The sequence below is a fragment of the Pseudorca crassidens genome, chromosome 14, assembly GCF_039906515.1.
Source record: "Pseudorca crassidens isolate mPseCra1 chromosome 14, mPseCra1.hap1, whole genome shotgun sequence".
NCBI lineage: Eukaryota > Metazoa > Chordata > Mammalia > Artiodactyla > Delphinidae > Pseudorca > Pseudorca crassidens.
This window is the reverse complement of record NC_090309.1, coordinates 89,909,869-89,934,986: the sequence shown is the minus strand read 5'-3', so window position 1 is coordinate 89,934,986 and position 25,118 is coordinate 89,909,869. Positions and strand designations below refer to the sequence as shown.

General features: G+C 55.6%; 1 protein-coding gene across 3 annotated transcripts in view; it reads right to left on the bottom strand.

The window, feature by feature from the left end:
* EIPR1 (EARP complex and GARP complex interacting protein 1) overlaps positions 1-25,118 on the bottom strand; it is an 89,122-nt gene that overhangs the window by 44,357 nt on the left and 19,647 nt on the right. Inside the window, exon 1 of one of the 3 annotated variants that reach the window (XM_067703793.1) lies at positions 1,402-1,576. The exons of the other annotated variants lie outside the window; for them this stretch is intronic. The gene's annotated coding sequence lies outside the window, so the exon portion shown is untranslated. Of the gene's footprint in view, positions 1-1,401; positions 1,577-25,118 lie in introns of those variants that run through there. 3 annotated transcript variants of the gene reach the window in all.

Below are 25,118 nucleotides of genomic sequence, written 5' to 3'. Positions count from 1 at the left end.
CCCACACAGCACCCACCCCAGGGGCAGCGGAGCCAGTGGTGAGACGTCCCCACCCATCAAAACAGGAGCCAGAGGCAGCATCGCACACGGGCGTCGAGAGCCCAGATGGCCCTGGCCTTGGGAAAGAGCTGGCACACTGAGCGTGCTTCCGTCCACACCAAACCCACAGGGCACCTGCGAGGAGGCAGCAGGTTCCAGGACAGTGGCAGTGGATCGTCACAAAGCTCATCGGGCAGGTGACGCCAACTGCAGCCACGGTTCCGGTGTGCTGCCGTCACGGAGGCAAGACAACGCAGCCTCGGCTTCAGACTCGGGTATCGATGGAGGGTTTCTGCTCACAAGGCAGCTTGGAAGGGCCACCAGCAGCCAGGCCCCAGCACCAGCAGAGACAACGGCTCCCGGCTCCGGCACAGCCGCACCTGCTCTCGGGTCCTGAACCCACCGGAACCTCCTCCGGGGTGTGCACGCCCTGCCCGCCGGCCCAGTCGGGCCCGCCACCTGTTTCTGCATGGCCCACGAGCTGAGCATGGGTTTGCATTTTAAAAGGGACAAAAAGGGAGACAGGAAGAGCCTGAGAAAGGGTCCGCACGGCCCACGAAGCTGGAAGGGTTACTACCGTGCCCCCATCTCAGCTCCGTAGGCGCCGGTCACAGCCCGCTCTGCGACAAACACGCAGCCCCTCGGGCACCCTCCTGTCGGCCTGCCCAGTCGGGGGTCTGGGGGCACTGCAGGAGGAAGGCTTCTGCAAGGGGTCCCGTGAGTGGCACGGTGCCAGGGTGTCCAGAGAGCTAGACCCCGAGTGGGCCAGAACCCTCGTCCCCCTGGGGCCCTGCTGTCTCCGCCTGGCAATGACCTTTCCACGGCCTCCCAGCCCAGAGCCCCGAGCCCAGAGCCCCGGCGGCCCACCCAGCTCCGGAAGGCCTCACACCCAGGCCAGCCTTCTGGTTCCTCCCTCAGGCCCCTGTGTGGCCCCTGCACCAGCCAGGACGGAACCACGTGAGCACAAAGGCGCAGGTTCCCACTCACGGCCCTCGTCCCAGAGCTCCAGCACAGCCCTGCCCTCCCGGCTCTGCTGGGACCACCCGCCCCATTACTCCTGAGACCGCCAGAGACATTCACAGCCGTGGCCCCAGTGCTGTCCAGACTCCCCCAGTCTCTGTAGCAGGCCCTGCGGGCGGCGCTGGGGCCACCGCCACCAGCCTCCTCCAAGTGACCACAGGAACGCGCCCAGGCCACCTGCCTCTCGCCCTGCAGCCCCTGCCCACAGACCGCGCACCGGCGCCCGGCAGAGAACAGGTCGGCCAGGCCCCCCCTCCCTGACCGCCGACCCTGCCCCCCCTCCCTGACCACTGATCCTGCGGCTCGGCCAGGCTGCTCCCGCAGAGGCTTCTCCCTGCCCACCTCTAAGGGGGCGCTGGCTCTCCCTTCAGCAGGCCAGCTTCAGACCACAGAGTCTGCCCGTCTCGGAAACTCGACTTGTACAGACTCGGCTCCTTCCAGGGACTGCGCACCCCAAAGCTGTGGCGGTGTGCCTGGGCCAGCGCCCTAAGAACTGCCGGCACAGGGGGTCCTTGGGTTTAACCTTGACCCCCGACTGCAAACGCTCTGCCGTCAGAGCCTACGGAGGGTCGCGGCTATGGCGCTGGGGTGCGCTCTGATGGGCTGGGGACAGGGCCAGCTGGCTGTGTGATGCCGTTGCCCAGGGAACGGCCACTGAAGCGTGTGCCCCTCCACAGGCGCGGGAGCCCAGCTGGCGCCCATTACCGCGCTCGGGGTGGTGGGCCGGAGCCAGCTCCAGAAGCCGGATCCTCCCCACCAACAAGCAGGCTGATCTGGTGGCCTGGCTACTGAGCACAGCAGCCCTCACCCGCCCAGTAAAGTGCGGAGCAGAGAGAAGGAGCCATCTCGGGGACGCGCTCTTAGGAAACAACCCCTGCCGACTAGCAGTGAGAACGAAGGATAATGCTTTTTCCTTTTTCTTATTGTAAATGTTCCCCTTTCCTCTCTTTATTCTACTTAAAATGGCTCAAAATGCAGGAAGTGCAGCGGGGGATTCTGAAACACGAAAGTAAAAGATTCAATTTAAAACACGTCTGCCTGATCATCAGTCTTCTTTAAATGAACTGGCCACTATTTGGAAATTCTGGACCTTTCCACGAAACACACACACACACAAAAGCTGCTTGGGGGGCTTGACAACACCTTACACATTCACAGCACTTTCCACGGGACAATCTCCAAGCGCTCACGTCTTTACAAATCCCGCAGGCGGCTGAAGTTGGTCTAACGGTGCCATTTTCATTTGCTGGAAAGCTCCTGAAAGGGAGGGCTGGGAAGTGGGCGGGTGGCGGGTGTGTACGCGGTGGACCCCCGATAACGATCCCTCCTGGCACCCGACCGGCACCCCACAGCCCAGCTGCTGGACGAGGGGTAACGCGACAGGGAAACAAACGGCTGGAGCTGACAGACCCCAGTCCGCCAACACGGTCCCGGGCAACGGGTCTGCACGCCCCCACATCAGCCCTCGCTCTCCCTCCGCCTCGCCGCCCCGTGCCCGAGGGTGGGTCATCCGCCACAGCTCCTTCCTGCCTGGCCTGCCCCCCCCATCCTCCACCGCATCCTCCACCCAGTCCCCCTCCCCCTCCCCTCCTCCCCCTCCCCCTCTCCCTCCTCCTCCTGGGTTTCCCAGCTTCCCCTTCCCCCGCTCCTCCGCGTGTGGCGTGTGGCATCTTCAGTCAGTGCTGCACATGGGAACCTGGTTCCTTCCCTGCAGCATCCTTCATGGCTGGGGGAGCCACCACGAGTGGTGAGTAAAAGCGATGCCTGTCACCTCTAGGCGGGAGCTCTGTCCCCTGTACTGCAGGTGACACTCAGGTGGTGGCTTCCCTCGGCCTCGGCAGCAGGATGAGACAGGAGCAGGGCCCAGCCAACCTGCAGGGACATTCAGCGGAGCACAGGCGGCAGGAGAGGGGGCGGGGGATGCAGCGGGGCTGGAGGGCAGGAGCCCCTGCAATTCAGCCATGGAGGGACCAAGGAGCTGTGAAGGCCGTGGAAAAATACCCAGCAACCCAGCACTGCTTCCAGAAGGAAAGTTCAAACAAGAACAAAAGAGTATGTACAGATTTTCAATACAGCTTTGTTTATAAGAGAAAAACATTGAAAACATAACCAAAGGAGAATTGGTTACATACAAGAGACACTTCATACCACCACTGAAAATGACCGAGAGGTGCACCCGCTCTCAGCTCTCTCGCCCTTGAACCCAGAGTCCTGGCGCCAGAAAGCCAAGCAGCCACGTCGAGGGGCCACACAGACGTTGCAGCCACTGCTCAGTGTTCCCGGCCAAGGGCCAGTGTCAGCCGCTGCACATGGGAGCAGATGGGCCTCACGAGGACCCCAGCTGCATCCCTCCAGAAGCTCCGGGCGAACCTCGAGGGCACGTCATGACTGCTGTCACCAGGCACACCTGCGTGTGACCCTGAAAACGCCTCACCTGACACAGTTTCCACTCATCTCCACGGCAGAGCTGGGCCTCAGAAAAGCCCCAGGATGGGCGCACAGGAGGAGGGTGGTCCAGGAGGCCTTCCTGCCGGGGGTGTCCTGAGAACGTGGGAACACCAGGTGAGAGTCTGGAGCTCAGGTCTGGAGCTGCCGTGGCTGTCAAGCTTCCAGGCGTGTCCTCTGAGGGGTCGTGTACTTTCACCTCACGGAGTGGGAAGCCTGTTCGTCAGCGCACAGAAAAGGCAGCGTGCTCTGGAGGGCAGGGGTGCCCTGCATCGCCTCGCGGCCCCCAGGGCCCCTCGCAGGGCACAGGCACCACGTCCGCGTGCCCAGCAGCCCCACGGCGGGTCACCCATCTCACATGCAGAGAGGAAACCAAAGTCCAGAGAGGGGTAGCCAGCCCAGGACACGGCCGAGGACACGGCAGCAGGGAAGAGCAGACGGACCGGAGGCCTGAGTCCAGAGCAAAGCTGCCGACACCAGGCACTGGGCCTGCTGAAGAGACACAGCTGCTTCCACGAAATGAAGCTCCACGTGGGCGGGGTGTCTAGGTAACGCCTGTCCTCCCAACACGAGAGACTTGCCCAGCACATGGCACGCGCTCGACGGTACTTGCTGGGTGCACGGACCGAGGGATGGACGGGTGGACATGTGCTCTGGTGCCCGTCCAGCGTACGATCCACCCACCCATTCACTGTGTGCCCAGCATCAGCCAGGTTCTCTGGTTTCCTAAGAGGAAAAGAAGACCAGGAAGGCCCCTCCCGCAGGGACCAGCTCCAGTCCGTCTCCTGCTCATGCCGGCTGTATCCACCTGCCCCAGCCTCAACGCTCCACGACATTAGCTGCACCCTCAGGGCCACTCCTGAGGCTGTTAGTGTCCTTTTCCCCAGGAGCAGTTCCTGTGAAATGCTGGACACACAGTCTGTGAGGTTTAAGGACAGGACCTCGCTGGCTCCTAGAAGACCAGCAGCGACCCCACCCAGGCTTTCTAACGCACTGGGGCTGTCCACCCACCACCTGCAATGTGGGTTAGAGAGAGGATCTTGGGAGGTGAGTTTGGACAGGGAGGGGCCAGTGCTGGGGGAAAGGGAGTCCGCAGGAGAAGCGGGCCACGCGTGACCCGCTTCCCTCACTGGAAACCAGGGATGTTCTTTTCCAAATACTCTTCTATTTCAACTAAGGGACACAGAGGTCCTCTAAACTACAGACCACTATCTCATCCCAAAACAGAAAAGGAAGTCAAACACTGAATTTGAAGCAGATTTGGGGACCCTTTAGTAGTTTCAGAAATTTTCATTAAAGTTACCCAACTCCTCCAAAAGTTACCATGGAATAAACAGACAGATGACCATGAAACACCAGATGCTACAGCTGAAAAAAGGTTTTCCATCATTGGTCTGCTAGGGTGTTGGAAAGTTCTTTTGCTTCTCTGACTGGCAGTATCGAGCAAATTACAGTCATTAATGATGCAGGAATACTACTATAAAAAACAAGACAATTACAAAGCCAGGCCATTGCTGTGGTCCTCGTAAGAACACGTGCTGACTGCAGTCATCGCTGGGCAACAGGACCCGCCTCCCCTCCCCTCCCTCCCTCGGGCTCCTCAAGGGTCGCTCCTGGACCTATCAGCCAGTGCCGGAGTGGCAGACACTTGACTCGAGTCCCCAGGCGCAGATCCCAGTGGACAGGACCGACCCTTCACCATCTCAGAGAAAAGCTTCCACTGAAGACAGGGTCAGATGCTGCAGGATGGCGGAGACACACCCACCTTGGGAGCCCGACCTCTAAAATCAGACACATCTTGGGCTTCCCTGGTGGCGCAGTGGTTGAGAGTCCGCCTGCCGATGCAGGGGACACGGGTTCGTGCCCTGGTCCGGGAAGATCCCACATGCCGCGGAGCGGCTGGGCCCATGAGTCATGGCCGCTGAGCCTGCGCGTCCAGAGCCTGTGCTCTGCAGTGGGATAGGCCACGGCAGTGAGAGGCCCGCGTACCGTAAAACAAAACAAAACAAAAAAAACAGACACCTCTTACTCAATGCAGGGCCCTGCACTTATGGAACGTCTATGAGGAGGGGGCTTCTCAAAGGAGGGTCCAGCGCCTTCAGTTGGCCAACCTCTCACAGGACGAGAGTGGCAGAGGGGTGGCGGGGAGGGACTCTCTCCAAAATTCACAGAGTGCGGCGTCACCTTGGCGCCACCCTCTGCGCAGGCTGGACATCCCCCCAGGCCACCACGTCCCGGCCCGCGGACAGGAGGACAGCCACCCTGCTGTGATCATGGGGCTTCCCCCCGGCCCCTCCACATTCACCGTCTCCCCTGATTAGAGGCAGCCCTCCAAACCCACGACTCTCCCACACTGCTCCGCTTCTGCAGTTTTAGCTGCCCACCTGCTCTCTCCTGGAACAGGACTGGCTGGGCGGGGAGACAGGAGACAGCCCCTCTGCTGCCCTCCCCCCGGCCTCCGCATGCCCACTGCTTTGCCTCTCTTCTCTGCCGCTCCTCTGCCACTCTTGCACTCTAGGAGGGTTACGTCCCAGACTGAGTTTTAAAACAAAGGACGCCAGCCTCAGAGTGTCCTTTCCCTCTGTGCAGACAGGGGTCGGGGGAGGGGGGTTGTCAAGACCCAGAGGTGACGCCTCCACAACCAGCGGCAGGAACTGGGGTGGGAGACGCAGGGCCCAGGAGGCGGGCGAGGCCCACGGGCGGCCCTGGGTCCTCGCCTCCCCGGCCTGGGCGCTTGGTGTAACAGGGAAGAACCCTCTGTCTTCCATCACAAGTTGATCATTAAAGGGCTGTGGCCTATGAGCTTAAATTATCCATAATGGCCCACCTCTGGGAACCCTACCTCCCAGGCCATGAGCGTTAAGCTAAAACACCCCTGTCTGGCTCCCAGCAAGCATCCTGAGCAGGACCCCTGTGAATGACGGCAGGAGCAAGGAAGTAACAGCTCCCCTCCGGAGGCCGATGGGAACCAGGCAGTGTCCGACTTTACTCCCTCCTTTGTAGTATAAAAGGAGCCTGAATTCTAACACAGGCAAGATGGATCTCTGGGGTATGAGCCCACCGTCTTCCCGGTTCGCTGGCTTTCCGAATAGTCGTTATTGCTTGCCCTGGTACCTCACCTCTCGGCCACCAGCCTGTGGTGTGGCGAGCAGAGCGAGCTTGGACTTGGTAACGGGGGGCACAGGAATCAGGCGGCGAGCTCCCCACCCTCGCTGCCGCCTCAGCTTCCCCATCCCCGGCCGGCAGGCACTGCAGGCCCAGGGCCCGTCCCCAGCCCAAGGCCAGGGCCTCGGCCCTGAACCCGCAGAGGTGCCGACCGCACCCAGTTTTCACGGGCAGCCCGCCTGTCATCCCGCAGCCCCACTGACCGGATGCAGGGCACACTTCCCGTCCAGCACTGAACCCAAACCGCTCATCACCCAGGCTCCCAGGCGCCCCATCTCCACCAGCAGCACCAGTGTCTCTGCTCCTCTGACACCAGGCATCACGGGCATCCAGAACCCCCAGCTGGCACTGCCAGCAGCTCTCGCAGGACGGGCCCCCAAGTCCTCCCGCAGCCGCCGCACTCCGCCCCCTGCTTTGCCCCGCCCCCACCCCACAACCCCGGTCCCCGGAGGCACAGGCCCGTCCCCGGGGGCAGGCCGCAAGGACCTGTGCTCCCTCAAGCCCCGCACGCGCTGCGCAAGCAGCAGCTGGATACATACCCGTGGAAAGGATGGATGGGCGAGCCACCCCTCCCCTGCCCTTGGCCACACGTCCCACCATCCTCAGAGCTGGGCCTGCAGGGCCCTCCAGGACCCAGCCCGCCAGCCTCCCACCTCACAAGGCAGCCCAGCTACTTCCCACTCCCGACACGGCTGGCCTGGCCTCCGTGCTGTCTGCACCTGGACATGCGGACACTGCCTGTGTCAGGCCCACGGCAGCCCCTGGAGCGGGATTCTCCCAGATCTCTGCACAGTGCACACGTGTGACACGCACACACACGCACGCACGCTCTCCCTTCTCCTGCCCCAACCAAAACCACACCCTCCCTCACTTTACCTCGCCCGCGAGCCGCTATTCTCCACTAGGGTCTGTACCTGCTTCCCTGTGCAGTGGTCTTCCTTATGCGTCCGGCCCAGTGCCGCACCTACAGGTCTAGGCCAGGGCCAGCGGGTGGAAACAGCCCAGGACAGTGCCGAGTGGTCGTTATCGTGTCATATAAAGCACTCAAAAGACGGTGAGAGATGTAAAGCCCTTCTTTAAATGCAAAAGGACACAAAATGATGACCCCTTATATTAAAGATGCTATTTTGCCACTAACACGTGGTAGGCAATCAGGTACGGAGGGCTGTGATTTGGAAAGGTAAAAGTTCCCGGGGACCTAAAACACAGTCAAGAGAAAAATCTTTCCCCTAAGACGGGGCCACAGCAGTCAACTCCAGCTGAACCCCTTTAGGAACATTTCGTAAAGGTTATTAATTCCGACTCAGGCTTTATCACAGCTCTTGCCATCTGGCCATCCGTACTGAATTTAAGGTGCCCCAGGGTTTGCCAAGAAGGAAGGTGATGGGGACAGGGGCGAGACAGGACCCAGGGAAGGCGGGGACGGAAAGAGGACAAAATGCAGGCGCAGGACGCCTGGGAGGCAGAGCCCACGTCCCTGGCCCTGCTGTGACCGACCAGGCTGATGGCCACTGGACCACGTGTGTCTGTTTCTGCCTCAACTAAGCAAGAGGGATGTGGAGAAAGCCCAGCTCACCTCCTAGGGCTACAGGCCAGGCTGCGGAGCAGGGAAAGCAGCCAGGGCTGTTGGACCTCTCCACACGTGGGGAGGCAGCTCGGCTCTCTGATCAGGAGGGAAAACAGGCTTGAACTTCGGCTTCTGCTCGAGCACCTGAGATTCCGCATCTCCGGCTTCGACAAGGACAACAGCCCTGAAACCCAGTGTCCACACCGAGGAACGAGCTCCCGCTGGGTCTGAGCACCAGTGCCCGCAGCGGTGGGGACGGCGGGGGACACAGCTCAGGGAACAGTCGCACCCAGCATCACTACACAGACACTTGGAGGTCAAGAATTCAATTTTTCTGTAATTAGGATTCACATCAAGGCAAAATGGGATGCCGTCTTATGTGAGTAGCACACACTTCATTACATACCTGAATGCCTTCTCTGTATCAGATTCTGCTGGCACTGAAGATTTATCATTTACAACCCATCTGCTTTCAAAAGGATCTAGGAAAGATGGCTACCTGCTAAATGCATGATGGTATAGATCAAGATAATATTATTGAAAAGATGTATTTTAAAAATAGCTTTATCTAAATACAAGGCATACTTCCATTAAGACAAGAGGTTTAAAAACAACCAGCATGAATGCATATTCAGTGGGCAACATGTTTAAAACGCATGTGGGATGATACCACGAGGGGACACGCATGGGTGAGCAGCTGGGCCAGGTCCTGTCCACAGCCTCTCTTTTAATCCGTACGACAGACCTGCCGGTCATTCTCTTTTTGTATTATGGCATTATTAACATTTTACAAACAGCAAAACCAAAGTTCTTAAGTATCAACCATGTCCCAGCCTTCCTTGGCGAGAACGTAATTGGATATTATCACGTGGGACAGTTGGTGCGGCCACGTACCCATAGCCGAGGGCACACAGCTGGTAAGGGCACAGTCGGGAATCAGATGGATCTCTGCCTGACTCCAAAGCCATCTGTCCCTTGTCTTGCGGCCACCCCAGGGGCACCGCCCAGGCACCCACTGCTGGACAACGCGGTGGCCTTGGGTCCACTGTGTCCTGCTCTCTGAAAAAGGTCTTAGCTACCTGCTAAAACCTCTCAGGGATGGCTCAAAACTTCTGCCGCCTGGCCCTACTGTGAAATATTCTGGTTCCAGGTAAGGCCGAGGGCTGAGACCTGCACAGGGAACTTGGGGGACCCTGGTGTCTGGCCAGGCTGACAAGGATCGTGGGCCTAATATGACTGGGATGCTCCTCACAGCGCCACGATGGTGATGAACAGAGCTTTCCTTTACAGCCAGCTACCGTGAGACCCACCTCAAGCATCTCCCTCGTCACCACAACGATCTTCACAAGTAGGTGTGTTATTCCTCCTTTACAAATAGCGATTCTCAGCCTCAGAGAACCCAAGAAACTTCCCCAAGGTCACACAGCCTCGTGGAGGGCTGGGATTCAAACCCAGCTTCATCTGATGCTACCAACACCACCCAGGCTCCTGTGATCAACAGATAACAACCTCCAAAAAAGCCCTCAGCTGCATCATAGCAACTTTTGCCAAGATGATGACAACAGCAGGCAGAGGTTAAAGTAATGCCTATTTCTTTATACCGGATGACTACGGACTGAAAGTTTGTGCCCCACCCACCCCCCTCCAAATTCAATGTTGAAATCCTAACCCCCAATGCAATGGTATCAGGAGGTGGGGCCTTTGGGAGGTGGTCAGGTCATGAGTGGAGCCTCATGATGGCGTTTGTGTCCTTGTAAAAGACACCACGGACCCCTTCACCATCTGAGGACACCGTCTATGGATGAGCAAGCAGGTCCTCACCAGACATGGAATCTATCAGGCCCAAGGCCTGACCTTGGGCCTCCAGCCTCCAGAACTGTGAGAAATCAACGTCTGTTGTTTCTAAGTCACCCAATCTACAGTATTTATATAGCTGCCCCAATGGGTTAAGACAAGGATTCAACTCTTACCAAATGTCAATATAATAAAATTTGAGGCAGAGATGGGAGGGGAAATGTTTTGCAAAAAAACTAAAACCAAATATAAAACCTAATCGCTAAATCTAGAAAAATATAGCCATTAATAGGACAAAAAAAAAAAACGAGTCGTTTTTCACATTAAACAAGATTAGCCATTCTAAACCAATTATATAAAAACTTTCAGTTCAATGCAGGCTTCCAGGTGAATAAAAAAATGTATTCTTCCTCCGCTGTATGAGTTTTCCTGAGTCCTGTGCCATCCTTTCTCAGCACTTCTTTTGTTTCCTTTCATTCCATCACAGAACAATCTTTGAGAAATTACCACATCGCGAATCTACAGACTCATGACATGATTTGCTGAATGACTTCAGCTCAGAACATTCTGATACACATAGAGCCTTGCCACCAGCCCCCAGCGCCACCAGCCAGGCCACTCCAACGAGAATTCCCAGGGCCGTTCAGCAGACGCTGGGTAAAGGGCGTCATGCCCTGGGTGAGAGGCTTCCTCCGTGGTGTCCATGGTCAGGGCAGGCCTTCAGGGCACTTGGCGACAGGATGGAATCGCCCTGCAGCCCGTGCGGCGCCTGACGAGTAGGGCCCCGGCTAGACGGGGAGTGGCTCGTGCTCTGCCCTCTCAGCAGCGCTGCACGCTCCGTGGTGAGCCGTCCTGTCCCCTGGACACTCATTTGGGCTCCGAGAAGAGCATCAGAAAGCCTAGTCCACAGGCACCTCCTGGACTGGTCACCACGTGCACTGCAGCTCTACCACCTCTGTGGACCCTCTCACACCCCAGATACTCACTGCCCCTTCCTCCTGGGCTTACAGCGAAGCGCGGCCCTCACAGGTGTTAGGATAGGTGTCTCCAGGCAGTGGGTCAACTTTGCTATCGGCTCCAGGTAAGAGCTACCCACGCCATGAGAAATTAGTTGTTACTCTAGGCAGTGGTCAGGTCATGGGCAGCTTTATCACAGGCAACTCTGACTCTGCCCAGACCCCACCCTTCTGATGTCTCGAGAGCTCCTGCAACGTGGTGGGAAGTTAACAGAAACCACACAGAGCGCTCGGTAAGATGTTTCTTCTTTGAATTTAATCAGATGCAGTAGTGGCTATTTGAACACCACAGACTCCAAGCAGAGAGAGGCCACCCTGTCAGCCAGGCCAGCAGCTGTGGTCTTGGCCACTCTACACACATACTATAGTGCTACACACACACACACACACACACACACACACACACACACACACACATGAAAAATACATTCTGTGTCTTTAAAAAAGAAGTTTGGAAATCCCTGTTCAGGACTAGCTGTGACGGTTTTACTGGCGGCTGGCGTGTGGGGCAGAGCCCAGGCTTTCTAACGTCAAGTGACACCTGCTTCCCTGGATCTACCCGTCAGGTTCTCCCTGTGTCCTGGGAGGAAAAATTAATCCGAAGGGACTGACAGCTTCCAAAGTCATCCCGATACGACCTAGGGTCTTAGTGTCTTGGCCGTGTCTGCAAACTGGCTCTGTGCAAAGGACCGTCCCGCCACTGTTCAAGGGCTGTGACGCGTACTCTGCGTCCTCCGCAGAGCTGTGCACCCCTCAATCTGCTCTACGGGGGGCACACTCGGGGGTCAGGCTGCTCCATCCCATCACTAGCAGTGGAGATGGGGCTGAAGCCCCAGGGGAAGAGAGGAGCCCACAGACACACACCCCCGACCACGGTGAGAGGGACGCCCCCGCCCCTCGTGCAGGACAGCCTCAAACCCAGTGCCAGCCGCTCCCTCCCCCGCTGCATCCCTCGTCAGCATGTCCCTAGGCACACGGCCACGGAGCTCTGCTCTGTCCTGAATCCTCTCCCCACGAAGCTACGCGAGCCTCCGCCTTCCCCACAGGGCACTGCCCGCGGTCCTGCTGCGTGCCTCTAGTTCCACGGGCTCTCCCGACAGCTCCAAGACCCAGCGCCACAGGCACAGGGAGCTGACGAAGCTTCTCCTCGCACGTGCAGCTCCTTTTCCCGGAATACAGCCCAAAGACATATTCGCTTTTTTTCCCCAGTGGGCAAAGCATACTGCTAGCTTTACCGCACAGCCCACTACAAACACCATTTGTGCACAGGCTTTCAATTTCAGAAACGAAATGTTCTCTCCCTCTCCCCCTGTCTCTGTCTGTCTGTCTGTCTCTCTCATACACACACACACACACACATACACACACACACACACACACACACACACACACACACACACACACAGAGAGAGCGGTTGCAGCCCAGCTCTTCTCTGGTTTTGCCAAATCATGAAAGACGTCCTGAGAGCTTACAGGAAATCTTACGTGTCCCTGAGATGTCACTCAGCGAGCAGGGACCAAAAGGACGTGGGCCCCAGCTCAGTCCAGCTCTGACTGTGGGTGATCCTGGAGCCCCTCAGGCGCTCGGGGCTCGAGTCCCACTAATACACAACGGAACAGTCAGATGGATGGTCCCCATGGCACCTTGTGACTAAAACCCTCAATTCACCAGCACCAGGATGGAGCGCGCGGCAGGTAAAGTGCAAGCTTCCGTGTGGGGCGACCACGGCTGGATCACAAATGACCAGGGAGCCACAAGGAAGTACCATTCTTAGCAGTGAGAACAGTCCAATTCCGTAGAGTTGTACCCAAAACCCAGGGACTCTCAAGCAAAACGCACCTCTCAGTCTTCACATGAATGTCCCGGGTTACGCTAAGGTAGTTTAAAAATGTCAAAATTCCAAAGTTCTGTTCAGTCAGTTCAAAAGACAGTTTTGCCCACGACATATGCATCTTCTGTTTGTATCCAGAGGGCAGGTGACACGTGTGAAAGGCTGACTTCAGGTAACTCTGCCAGAGCGTCCTCTGCTTTCCAGGCACTCCCGTCTCTTCCTGACACTAACGGAATCGGTCCCTAGAAAGCCTGCCCGGGCGTCACCAATGGGCGAGGGCTGCGTCCCCCCCTCACGCTCCGATGAGCATGTTCTAACCACTTCCCACGGGTCAAGGTCAAGTGGACCCTGTGAACTCACCCAACACCCTGTCACAGCCCCTGCCTGCCAACACCAAGCTCCATTGAAGAAAGAATCACTCAGAGACAAAAACAGGAAGCTGCATGTCACCCACTTACGTCAGGAGTAAGGTAGCGAGCCCCGTCATACAAGCGCCTGGCGCTCCGATGGTGTGTCTGTAAGCCAGGTGTCACCAGGGCATACATTCTGTGGAAACACGTGTTCCACAGGTCGCAGCAATGAGCGAGGAAACAAAGCCTATGAACGCGTAACTGGCGGCAATTCCCGCAGAAGCCCCGGAACATCCTTCTAACTATCCTTCAACACGAGATCTTGGTCTTCAGTGGCACACTTGAGTTTTCAGAAAGTGGAAAACCTCCGAGTCCATCCTGATGAATGAGAAGGGCAACCCAGCAGGACAAAACCACGAGGAGCCAGGAATACCGTACAAGGTCCGGAGAGAGAAGTCTGAGAGGGCAGGAGAGCTGACTTAATCAATTTCAAGCAACTTCAGTCGGGTCCCCACAGCGTTCGGGGTGTGGTGGTTTCCTGGGACAAGCAGAGGTCAGCACTCCTCGGGATGTATGGCTTCTACTCTGTTTAAGATGATACATTACCTCGTTTTTTAAGCACCCCTTCTGGGATCAGCAACTCGGTTCCTAGCAAGATGCAGTGAACGCGATGGAGACAGGGCCCCTTTCTCAACAGGCAGAGGCGCGTCACTCAGACTCGCCCACGGATGGCCAAGGGGAGGCCACTTGGAGGTGGGGACCCTCCTGACCAGGCCGCTGGGTCCGGGGACACGCTCACTCCTTCCAGCTGGGCCAGCTCGTTTCCGAGTGATTGGTAATCACCCCGAGGCTCACGACGCCTTGCAGGCCCTCGAGCGAACACACCTGAACCCTGTTAGCTTAAAAACCAAACAACTCTTGGGAAAGTATTTCTGGCCACATTATATCGGTTTGACAATTCACACCTCTCACTTTCAGTTCAAAGACTGGCCAAATGTAAGCTCAGAGTGATACAGTAAGATGGTTAGACAACAACGAAGTTACAAGCGGCAAAGAATGATGAACAGTCTGAAATCTCCGGATACTCAAATTCACCATTGAAAGCATCTGGGGCGTTGGACGTGGCGGGCGCTTCCACGAGGAACACGGGGGACTAAAGACAAAGGCAGAAGCTCAGTCGGAACCCCTGACTCTGAGCCGAGGAGGGGGAGCGGCAGCCGCTGAGGACCTCACGTGACCCGCACGGAGCTCGGAGGGCGGGGAGATGGCCAGGAGTGACAGCGCAGAGCCCAAGAGGACTTCCTAATAGGGCTCCGGAGCCCACACGGGCCGCACGGACTCTCCAGGTGACAAGGAAAGGAAGCCCGCATAGAATAACCCCCAGGGGCTCGGGGGGCTCGCGGGCCCAGGCATTTAGAGACTTCGTGGCACAGGGCGAGAGAGACTGATTTCCCTGAACTCGGTCAGCTGGAGTCCAACTCGGGCGCCGGGGCGTCCGGTGGGAGCACGGGGGATCCAAGGGGTGGAGGGAGCCCCTGCCTGACATCCTGCACCTGCTGGGGAACCAGGACGGCGCCGCACTTCCGGACCACAGGGAAAACTGATTTTAAAGTAGAGAAAAAAATAAAAACCAACACTTCGGAGGATTCGGTTCTTCCTAGAAGGACCTGTCTCAAGTCACTCACGAAAATGAACGATTCCAACACGAGTGGTAAATGGTGACCTGTCATCTCCAAGGCTTTAGGAATTAGAAGGCCTCCCTCCTCTAAATCCAGGCCATCAGCTTGGCCGGGCCGTCCCGTCCTCCTCCCGGCCCAGCGTTTTCCTCTTGGTCCCTGAGTTTTTTCTGCGTGACCGTCTTCTCAGCCCAATGATGGGCCACAGGAAGCTGGTCCCGAGAAGCCTGGGAAACGACGGATGCTGGAGGCAGGAACAGGGACGACGAGGGGACATCCAGGAGGGGCAGGTCTGCGTCGTGGCCGAGTGGTCGCCACCGGGAGAGCTGGTGCTGGCCGCGCAGCCCCGGCTCATAACCGACCCCCATCCCTGGTCCAGGCAACACCGCCGCGGGGGCACCAGGTAGGGCCCATCCTCGCTGTCCGACGGTGAGCTCCGCACGGGCCGGGGTCTCCTCCGGACGCAGCGAGGGCCACGCGGCGCACAGGCAGCTGGCACGTGGGAGCCTGGGTGGCCTGACCGGGAGGGGAACAGGCTGGGCCTCCGCCTCCTCCCCTGCAGACCTGGGGTGGTAACTGGAGACAGCCCAGCTCGGCTGCGGGAAGCGGTCACTGTCACCACCGGCTGACGTCACCACCCCCAGGGTGGGGCCTCCCGCCACCAACACAGCACATCTGTCAGACTCCGGTTGCGCCCACCAAGCCAACCCTGCTGATTGAAAGAAGAGATGAACAAGAGGGCGCGTCGTTGGTCATGACGGAGAACCAGGCCCTCGTCTGGGCGATGCTGGAAACCATACCCAGGACCGGCCCAGCGGGAACCACCACAGTCACCCAAGCATCGAGCATCGCGGAGGCCGGCCCACACCAGGCCGGGACCTGCTCCCACCTGGAGGCCACAGCACTGCTGCCGCCGACCCCCAGCCCCCAGCTGACGGCTCTGCAGCCCCACACCGGCGACAGTGGGAGCCCCCGCTGTCCCCCGACATGGCCACCTTGACCCGAGGAGCCTGGGTCACCTGCTGGGTCCCTGCCCCAAGGGACACTGGAAACTTGGTTATTTCCATAAGGGAAATGGGACAATCACCTAGGAATCTCCCCCAAATGCAGGAAAACCATTCAAAAGATGATGAGCAGCCCCAAATAAGTCAGGGGTCCCTGCCTTGATTTCTGAGTGTTCTGTCCCCAGCACAAGGGAAACAATGTAAGACAAGTGATGCAAACCACGGTCGGGATCCCAGAAGAGCTTCGCCCTCTGCTGTCCAAGCCCACCATCCCATTGCCGGACATGGCTTTCCTTCTGGTTCGGAATGGTGTGATTTAGCCAAGACGGAAACACGAGGCAAGTACGAGACCCAACTAAATAGTTATTGCTTGTTTTTAAATGGAAGATTTTTTTAATCTTATGTAATTACATTGTATTGAATAATGGAGAATAATTATCATAAAACCCCATCATTCAAATCCGATTTGCAGAAACAGTATCATGGTTTAAAATGAAGACTTTCTGAATTGCCATACTTTTCCGGTTTTTCTAACTCTGTAACTCTGCCGTAAGGAAACGTCCCCAAGCGCAGAGGCAGCGACGCCGACCCGAATGGCTAAAGCAGCCCCAGAGCATGAGGGCAGGTGGCACTGAAGGTAAAGTGGCTCAGAGGGCGGACCATGTGAGAAAATAAATTTATATTTTTTTAACTAAAAGAAAAACAAAAACCAAACAGATAAAAATATATACATATATAGAACATAACACATCTGATGTCAATGTATGTAGAGCAAACCTTAAGAGAATTATGTTTTTTAAGTGGGGAGGGCAAAGAAGCTTTCTCCTTTCTGCATAGAAGGTTTCTGTACTTCTCTGGAAGTAGACTTGGCAAGTTATGTATGTGGAGTGTAGTATCTAAAGTAAACACCAAGAAAACAATACACAGCAGTAGATTCAAAACATCATAAATAAATCAAGATGGGATTTTACAAAACGTTCAAGTAACCCACAGGAAGGTAAGAAAACGAAACAGAGCAATGAGAAACAAAGAAACAGAAAACAGATAATAAACGGCCTGTTTCAGCCCTAACACACCAGTAAATTAAATGGTCTAAACACATCAATTAAAAGATCGGCAGAATGAATAAACCGCACACACACACCCCCCAACTATATATACCGTCTACAAAACAACTCACCTCCAAAACTACAGGGAGGGGCTTCCCCGTGGCCGGTGCCTGCCCTGGCCCAGGACAGACAGCTCCCATGGGCGCGCAGATGAAATGTATCCGCTCATACCTCCCTCCTTGTCTCATAACACCCATCCCCCAGGACAGACAGCTCCCATGAGCGTGCAGATGAAATGTATCCGCTCACACCTCCCTCCTTGTCTCATAACACCCATCCTGCTTTTTAGCTGGAGGGGAACTGTGACGGAAATGGTGGAGGCAAACCAGGAGAGGATCAAAGCATCGATACAGACACATCTTTGGAAAAGTCTGCTCCCTTGAACTGGACTGCGCTGGGAGGTCAGGCAAGCTCTAGAATATTCTGTCTTTAGCACAGCCCCCTGGGGACCGGGGGCGGGGGGGACCCAGCCACCACCCTATGCACACAGGTAATAGCATCCACTGAGGGCAGGCATCAAGCAGCAGACCACCATGTTCTGTCGGAGAACGGGGACAAGATTAGAAGTACATTGTTAGTTCAGAGCCAGGTCGGAGAACAGAGGTTCAGGGGCCACTGAAGACTGACGATAGCAAATAGGTGTTTGTTATGTTTTCTTGCCTAGAACCTGAAGAACACAAACAGTTTCCAAAGAATAGGATATTGTAGAAATCCTTCTTAATGTTTTCGTTAGGAAGAGGAAAAATACCAGTAAGTCCTCAAACGTTTTTTAAAGTCTTGATAATTTTAAAATAATAAATTAATCTGAACTTTAGAGTAACTTTGTACTATATTACATAGAACACATAAAAAAAATCTGTAGGGTACACTTGCACTTGGGTACGATGCCTCGCATAAGTATATAAATATTTAAAATTTATTTTTATCTATTAAACTTTGGTACACTACTAAATGTTTTATCATTCTTTCCCCCCACAAAGCATCAGATTTCTTTTTCAAATAAATCAGTCTCGTTTTCTATACAGTGGGGGAAATAATCAGGGGGGAAAGCAGATTTCTCTTGGAAACATGATTGTGATAGAGTTAACTACAAGACCCTGAGCAAATGAATCCCTCTCAACTTTCTTACCTATAAAACTGGTTCTACGACGATGTCTACACCAGAAGTATCAGCTGAAATGGCGTGAGAAGTGCTTTGGAAGCTGCATGGCACTGCACAAGCGTCAGGTCACACAGGGAGAGACTCTTGGCCTTCAGTGCTTTAACTGCTGACAGACCAGGAGAAGCAAAGGATTTTATTCTCCTTGGTCTTGTCTTATACACTCTCAGATTAGTCTGATTTTCAAAAAGAATCTATGATTTTCAAAAATATACTAATTACTAATTCTGTATCTTTTAGATACAGAAAAATTCTTTTAGATACAGAAAAACTCTTCCCTATTGGATGAATAATCTGGGATCTGAAATTTACATAGAGTTTTACAGAAAACGTGCATAGATTTTGGAAATCCATACAGTTCTTATCCTGGTGCCATTCCATCTAGGATCAGGTCCCGTAAAACAGTCAAGGAGTCTGTTATAAATAAGATAATAAAGTAAGATTCTTTATTGATTCTTCTTTCAAAAGCAAATGGAAAACTCATGCAGGGACCCTAAATTCTTCAGTGTCATAAATTTCCTATGACAGCAACTTGGTGATTCTGACATAGGTCAGTTACCAAAGGCATGAGTTACTGAATTTGGCCAATTCAACACGCTTTCCACAATTTTGGGACCTGGAAATTACTTGTTTTAACATCTTAAAAAGAGATTTTTAGAAATTAATGACAGACACTGTTTAGTTTTGTTTTGTGGGTGGTTAGCTACAGATAATCCCAGGAGGCCAAGGACCTGCTTCTGTTCACACCTTGAGCACAGGAGGCAGTTGAGTATTTGAGATCCAGAAACCACCTGATACTCTCTACGTTTCACCTCTTTCTTCCAGCCTCAGGACAGGGTAGACACGCCTCCCAAACCATCACCCTCCGTCACGCCCAGGGGATGGCACGACGCGGAACTCGCAGAGTTGCAGGGCTGGACAGGAACTGAAGGACCACGAGGTCCAGTCACCCACCAGACCCGGGACCCCTGTAGCGTGGGTATGTGCGGTCACCAGTGTCCGCCGGACACCCCCAGGGACGGACACCTGACTTCTTCAGGGGTGTCCACGCGGTCTCTGGTCCGACAGCCGCTGTGACTCCTCGCCCTGCAGCTCCCACCGACTGGCCCGAGAGCGAGCGCCCTGCTCGGGCCACAAGGCACAGCCGCTCCTCCTCCGACCCTGAAGATGAGTCCCCGGGTCCTCCGGGTCTTGCCTCCATGAAAAGAGCTGGGGCCTCTGCAGGGACTTCCACAGGCCCTCCAAGGCCACCAGGCATCGGGGACAGAGGCTAAGGTGGCACTGACATTCAGGCGGCTGTGGCGTAGAACTGTGTTCACAGAAGAGAAACCCGCAGTCAGGCCACGTCCCCACTGAGCGGGGAGGCTTCTTTCCAGTTCACTTTCTGGACCACTTATGGGCCTTTTCAGGAATCCCCTGAGGATACACTTTGTGAGATTCCAACCCCCGCTTCCCATGATCCTCCCAAGTGCTAACTTCTGCCATTCAGGGCGTGTTCACCTTTTTCAGTGCATACCTGTAACGCACTATTAAACTTGAAGTTTTATCCCCAGATTATAGGTGAGGCCCAGATAAGGTGGAGGGAACCACAGGATCTCAGGAAGAAGGGCCATGACAATCGAGTCCCGACACCAAGGCCAGGAACCGCACACGATGGGCACAGCCAGTTGCACCCCATGAAGCAGCCTCACGTCCAAGGGGCAGAAAGCGCCCCTCAGAGCACCAAGGGTCCACGAGTCACAAGCCCGGCCACACGGCAGACACACAAGTCAACTGATGGAGAGGCAGGTGCCGCGTCTGCTGCGTCCGTCGCTCCGCTCAGCCCGCCCCTCCGGGCCCCACGGGAAGCAGCCTCCAGGACCCCAACTCCCCCTCGGGCAGACACAGGGGCAGAAGGGCAGGCAGGGCACCTCCACGTGAAGGCCCCACCACCCCGTGACCCCCGTCAGACCCTCGTCCACCACCTCCTCCTCGTATTCTGGCCGTTGCTTCGGGGTTCTCTCTCCTTTACTGACCAATCCCCTTTTGTTTTCTATTTCTTTTTTTTGGGCTGCACCGTGCGGCATGAGGCATCTTAGCTCCCCAACCAGGTATCGAACTCATGCGCCCTGCAGTGGAAGCGCAGAGTCTTAACTACTGGACCACCAGGGAAGTCCCTACTGACTAATCCCCTTGAAGGCTGGGTCCACACCCCGTCCATCTTCATATCCTTAATGGCCAGAGCCGTGCCTAAAACCAGGGGCCATAAGACATGCATGTTGAAGGACCAGAGGGACGAGAAGGGCTTGGGCAGGTGGAGGGCCGGGCAGGACCAGCCAAGCTGCAGCGGAGACCGGGGGCATGTGGACAGCCCCCCACCTTCCCGGCAGCCCCGCTTCCGTCGCCCTCCCCGGAAGCACTAGCTGAGGATGAACTGACAGCCGACCCCACCAAGGCACCCACTGACCACAGCTCTTGGCAGGTGGTACCAGGCACACAGATCCGTTCGCAGGTGACCCCTTGCCAGGATGCCTGCCTCCATACTCCAAGGAAAGGCCTGCTAATGGCGACAGGTTGAGCTCTCGGGACGGATGGTGGAAAAGCCCTGGTGCCCGTGGGGTCTCCCTGGTACCTCGGGTCTCATCACCTCCAGCCTCACCTGCCTGCCCTGTCTCACCAGAGCCCAGGGGCCACTGGAAAAGGTACGGAGTTCTGTGGGCCCTGTTTCTGCTATACACTCACACCCAGAGGCATGTGCCGTCCTTAAAGCCTCCCGTGGAATGAGGGAGGTTTCACTCTGGAACCAAGGATGATTCATGCACTTGCATATTCATTTCTGGAAGCAATAACGCATGTTTATTTTAAAATAACATGCACACTCCCATGCACGGTTCTGTGCCCTCTCCACAGGTCTTCTGTGCATCCCCTCACCCAGGAGTCACCACCCACGGGGACCTCGCCTCAGCCCTTTCCCAACACACAGCCCAGCGCACCGTGGTGGAGGGGACAGGCTGGCTCGGGGTGAGATGGACTGTGACGGGCAGAGATTTGGAGGAAGGATGCTTGAGGCGGAGAGATCAGCATGGAGACCAGCCAGAGAACTGGAAAAGTACAGGTGGACGGGGCATGAGTGGAGCCCTGGCGCTGGACCGTGCAGTGGGACAGGAGGACAGTTTGGGGCAAGCTCACAGAGGACGTGGGACAGGTGGGACGGCCCTTTCCATGGCACCGCAATCCCATAATTACACCCCCACTTCACAGGTGCAGACGGCGGCCCAGAGAGGGCCCCTAAGTGCTCCAGGACAAGGGGGATAAACGGGAGGGCCGGGACAGGGTCCCAGGGCCCCGACTGAAAGGTGATGCTCTGGGCTGGCCGCACAGCTCGCGGAAAGCACTGCCAGCTTCTGAGAAGCAAGAGCTGAGAGCCTGCATCTGTGTTTTAGAAAAATTAGTTATGGGAGTCAAATTATAGCCGTCAAGGTGAGAACTGAAGGCCCAAGCTGGGGCCTGGACGGGAAGAGAGAGGAGGTAGTGGGCTCCTGGGGGGTGGGGAGGGAGGGTGAGTCTGACCTTCACCCTTACCCTGGGGTCTTCGTCAGCAGGCGCCATGGGGCTCCTGGGGCTTTCTCCCACTCCCACCCCCGACACACATACACACACACACACACACACACACACACACACACACACACGGTCACAGCAACAGCTTGGGCCGTCTCCGAACTGCAGGCCTGGCGATGGGCCTGAGATGCTGGGCCCTGGAAGGCGCGGCTGCCGTCCGTCTGTCCATCCCTCTTCAGCTCACTCACCAGGAGAGCAGGATGGATGCGGCAGCCGTATTTCATCACCGCCACCCTGTCAGCCTTTCACTGTTCTAATTTCCCAAGGACCCTGCGCTGGCGTGATCTACAGTCTTCCTGACATTTCACCTTCCTCTGCTGAAAAATTCATCCCATCCTAATGTGGGATGCTCTCTCCCGAGCGCGGGGGAGCGAGATTGATTCCGCTGCCGGTAATACCAGCTGCCAGTCACCAGCCCTTCCTCCACGGGGTCTCGGGATGAGTGAACCTGGCCGCCAATTACATGGAAGTCTTCTAAAAGCCCGAACTCATCACCCTGTGCGCGTCTTTCTACCTTTGTTCTCCATCTTGGGTTAACCTTTATTTCTTTTTTTTTATTTTTAAAGAGGCTGTGTTGGTCTTCCTGAAATTTCACCAGCATATCAAGAAGGCTTTTCTCATTTCAGGGTACTCGCATCTTTTTTTAAAGACTATTTTCACAGGGTTTTATGTCTGGCAAGTCACAGGACCACACAGTCACATGAATGACGCTGACAGAGAAGCAGGAGCAGGGCCTCCTGCGGCCCTCAGTGTCACGGCCCCCTTCTCCGTCCCCTCCCGTCCCTCAGGGGTCTCGTGAAAATGCAGATCTGACCCCAAAACCCCCCTGGCTGTGGGGCTCGGGTGCATCACTCCGACCTGCCCTTCCAGTGGCTGCTCCCCACACCCAGCACCAGCCTGAAAAGCCTTCCACCCAGGAAATCCTTCTCTTCCTGGGGACCCAGCGCACAAGCGTCGTCACCACCCCAGCCCAGTTGTCCACAGACGCGTGCACAGTGCCTGCCGCCACACCTCCCGTCCACGGCCCTCGAGGCCACGCCCTCCCTGGCCACACCCCTCCCAGCCACATCTCAAACAGCCTCAACATGAGCAAGTCGGAGAAAATGCCTCCTTAAAATAGATGGCAGGCCTTCCAGGTCTCACCTCTAGTCAAAATCACAACGCAAAGCGTGTGCAGGGAGGCCTACTGTCCGGCCCGATGGGTGGATCTACTCCTGAAACACCAGGAACGTGCAGAGCGATGGAGGCCGGTTACTCACCCCTCGGCCTGTGAACCTAATCAGGATAGAACCCCCTCCCCAAACCTCTCACATAAATCAACGAATCAAAGAATCCACAGCTCTTAGAGGCTGAACTGTGTCCCCCAAAACTCACATGCTGAAGCCCTAACCCCAGCACCTCAGAAGGTGACTATATTGGCAGACACGGCCTTGAAAGAAGTGATTAAGGTTAGATAAGGTCATTAGGGTGGGGCCCGGATCCGACAGGACCAGCATCCACATAAGAGAAAGGGCTCAGGACACAGCCAGACCCAGAGGGAAACCAGGGAGAAGCCAAGAGGAGGGGCCTCGGAGGAACCAGCCCTCGACTCCTGGATCTCAGACCGCAGCCCAGAGCTGTGACGGATACATTTCTATTGTTCACACCACCGTCTGTGGGGTTTGTCGCAGAGACCAGGGCAGATGGAGACAGTGGCCAGGGCACAGCACCGTGGAAGGAACCACCTCGAGACGGGGTCCCGGCCTCACAAAGCCGGGCAGCTGGCGGGCCCTTCCCTGCATCTCTGGGGAGAGCCGTGCAGGGGGAGAGGGCGGGGGCCAAGGGCACAGAGCAGACCGCCACGCCGTGGAAGAACGCAGCCAACAACACATCTGGAGTTGAAGGAGGAATCTGGCACAGTGTTTTTTACAGTCTTACTGGAAAAATTAATTCAAACCGGGCTTTGTCTAAGCACCCCTCGTAGCCTGAAACCTGGAGAAAGGACCATAAACAAAGTGCACTGATAAAGGACAGAGTGTGAAGCTGTGAGGAGGTGTCTGGTGGGGAGCCCTGGGGACCACGTCTTATCTAACATCTTCATTAGTGACCTGGAAGGAGCAGTAAACAGCACATTAATTAAATTTCCATATGATACTAAATTTGCAGGTGCTACAGAAAGTCAGTGAGGACAGAGAAACAATACAGATGGGATCCAAAGAGGTCAGTCGGGAGTGTAAGAAACAATCCAGGATCTGATTCCAAAACAAGAAGCTAATCAGAAACCTCCCCTCCATTCTGGAACTCCATCTAACTTCTATCAGATGACTGTACGAGAACAATGCAGGCGGCCCTTGTGGTCTGAGCTCTCACTGCCCAAGCCCTCAGTACCCAAAATCAGGAGCCTGATGAATTCAGCAAGGCTCAGATGCACCCCCAGCAGTCAGAACTCTCCTCACCTGCTATCCAAAACTCAGAAGGCAAAACAGATTCTGGGCATGTGGCACGTGTCACACAACTCGGTGCCTAGAGGAATAAGAGCAGTGGGTTTGGGACATTGGGACGAGCAACTGAATACTGGGTCTATAAAATACAATCTACTTCTAAAGAGATAACGGGGGCCTGTGTTACGATCTGTGACCTCACTGGCCTCTAAACCCCAATATTTGAACATTATTACAAACATCACTCAAAAGTGGGGGCCATTACATCTCTATTCTTTATGACAAAAACCAACAGGAAGAAAACATCTTTATAACAAGGAATGTTTGTGAAATCCTTGCCCAGAAACAACATCCTTGAAGCCTGAAGCCCTGCGGGTCAGGTGCTCCGGAGCCGAGCTGCACAGATTCAAATCCCGGCTCCACTGCTAATAGGACCACCAGCCTGTAAATCACTGCAACAAAGTCCTCACTGGGCAAGTGCACATAAAGCAGGATTAAACTAAAATCTAGATAGCTGGTGCACCCCATGCTCACTGCAGAGTTACCCACAATAGCCAGGATGCAGAAGCAACCCAAGTATCCACCGATGCGTGAATGGACAAAGGAGATGTGGTGAGTACACACAGTGGAGTATGATTCAGCTGTGAAAAGGACATCCTCATCAGCGACACCGTGGATGGACCTGGAGGGCACCATGCTAAGTGAAATGAGTCCAATGGAGAAAGATCCCACATGTATGTGGGATCTGGAAAAAAAAAGAAGAACAAGCTCACAGATACAGAGAACAGATGGGTGGTCGCCAGAGGTGGGGGTGTGGGTGGGAGAATTGGGTGAAGAGGGTCAAAAGGTACAAACCTCAAGTTGCAAGATAAATGGGTCCTGGGCAGGTAATGTACGGCACAGCAACTATAGTTAACAATAC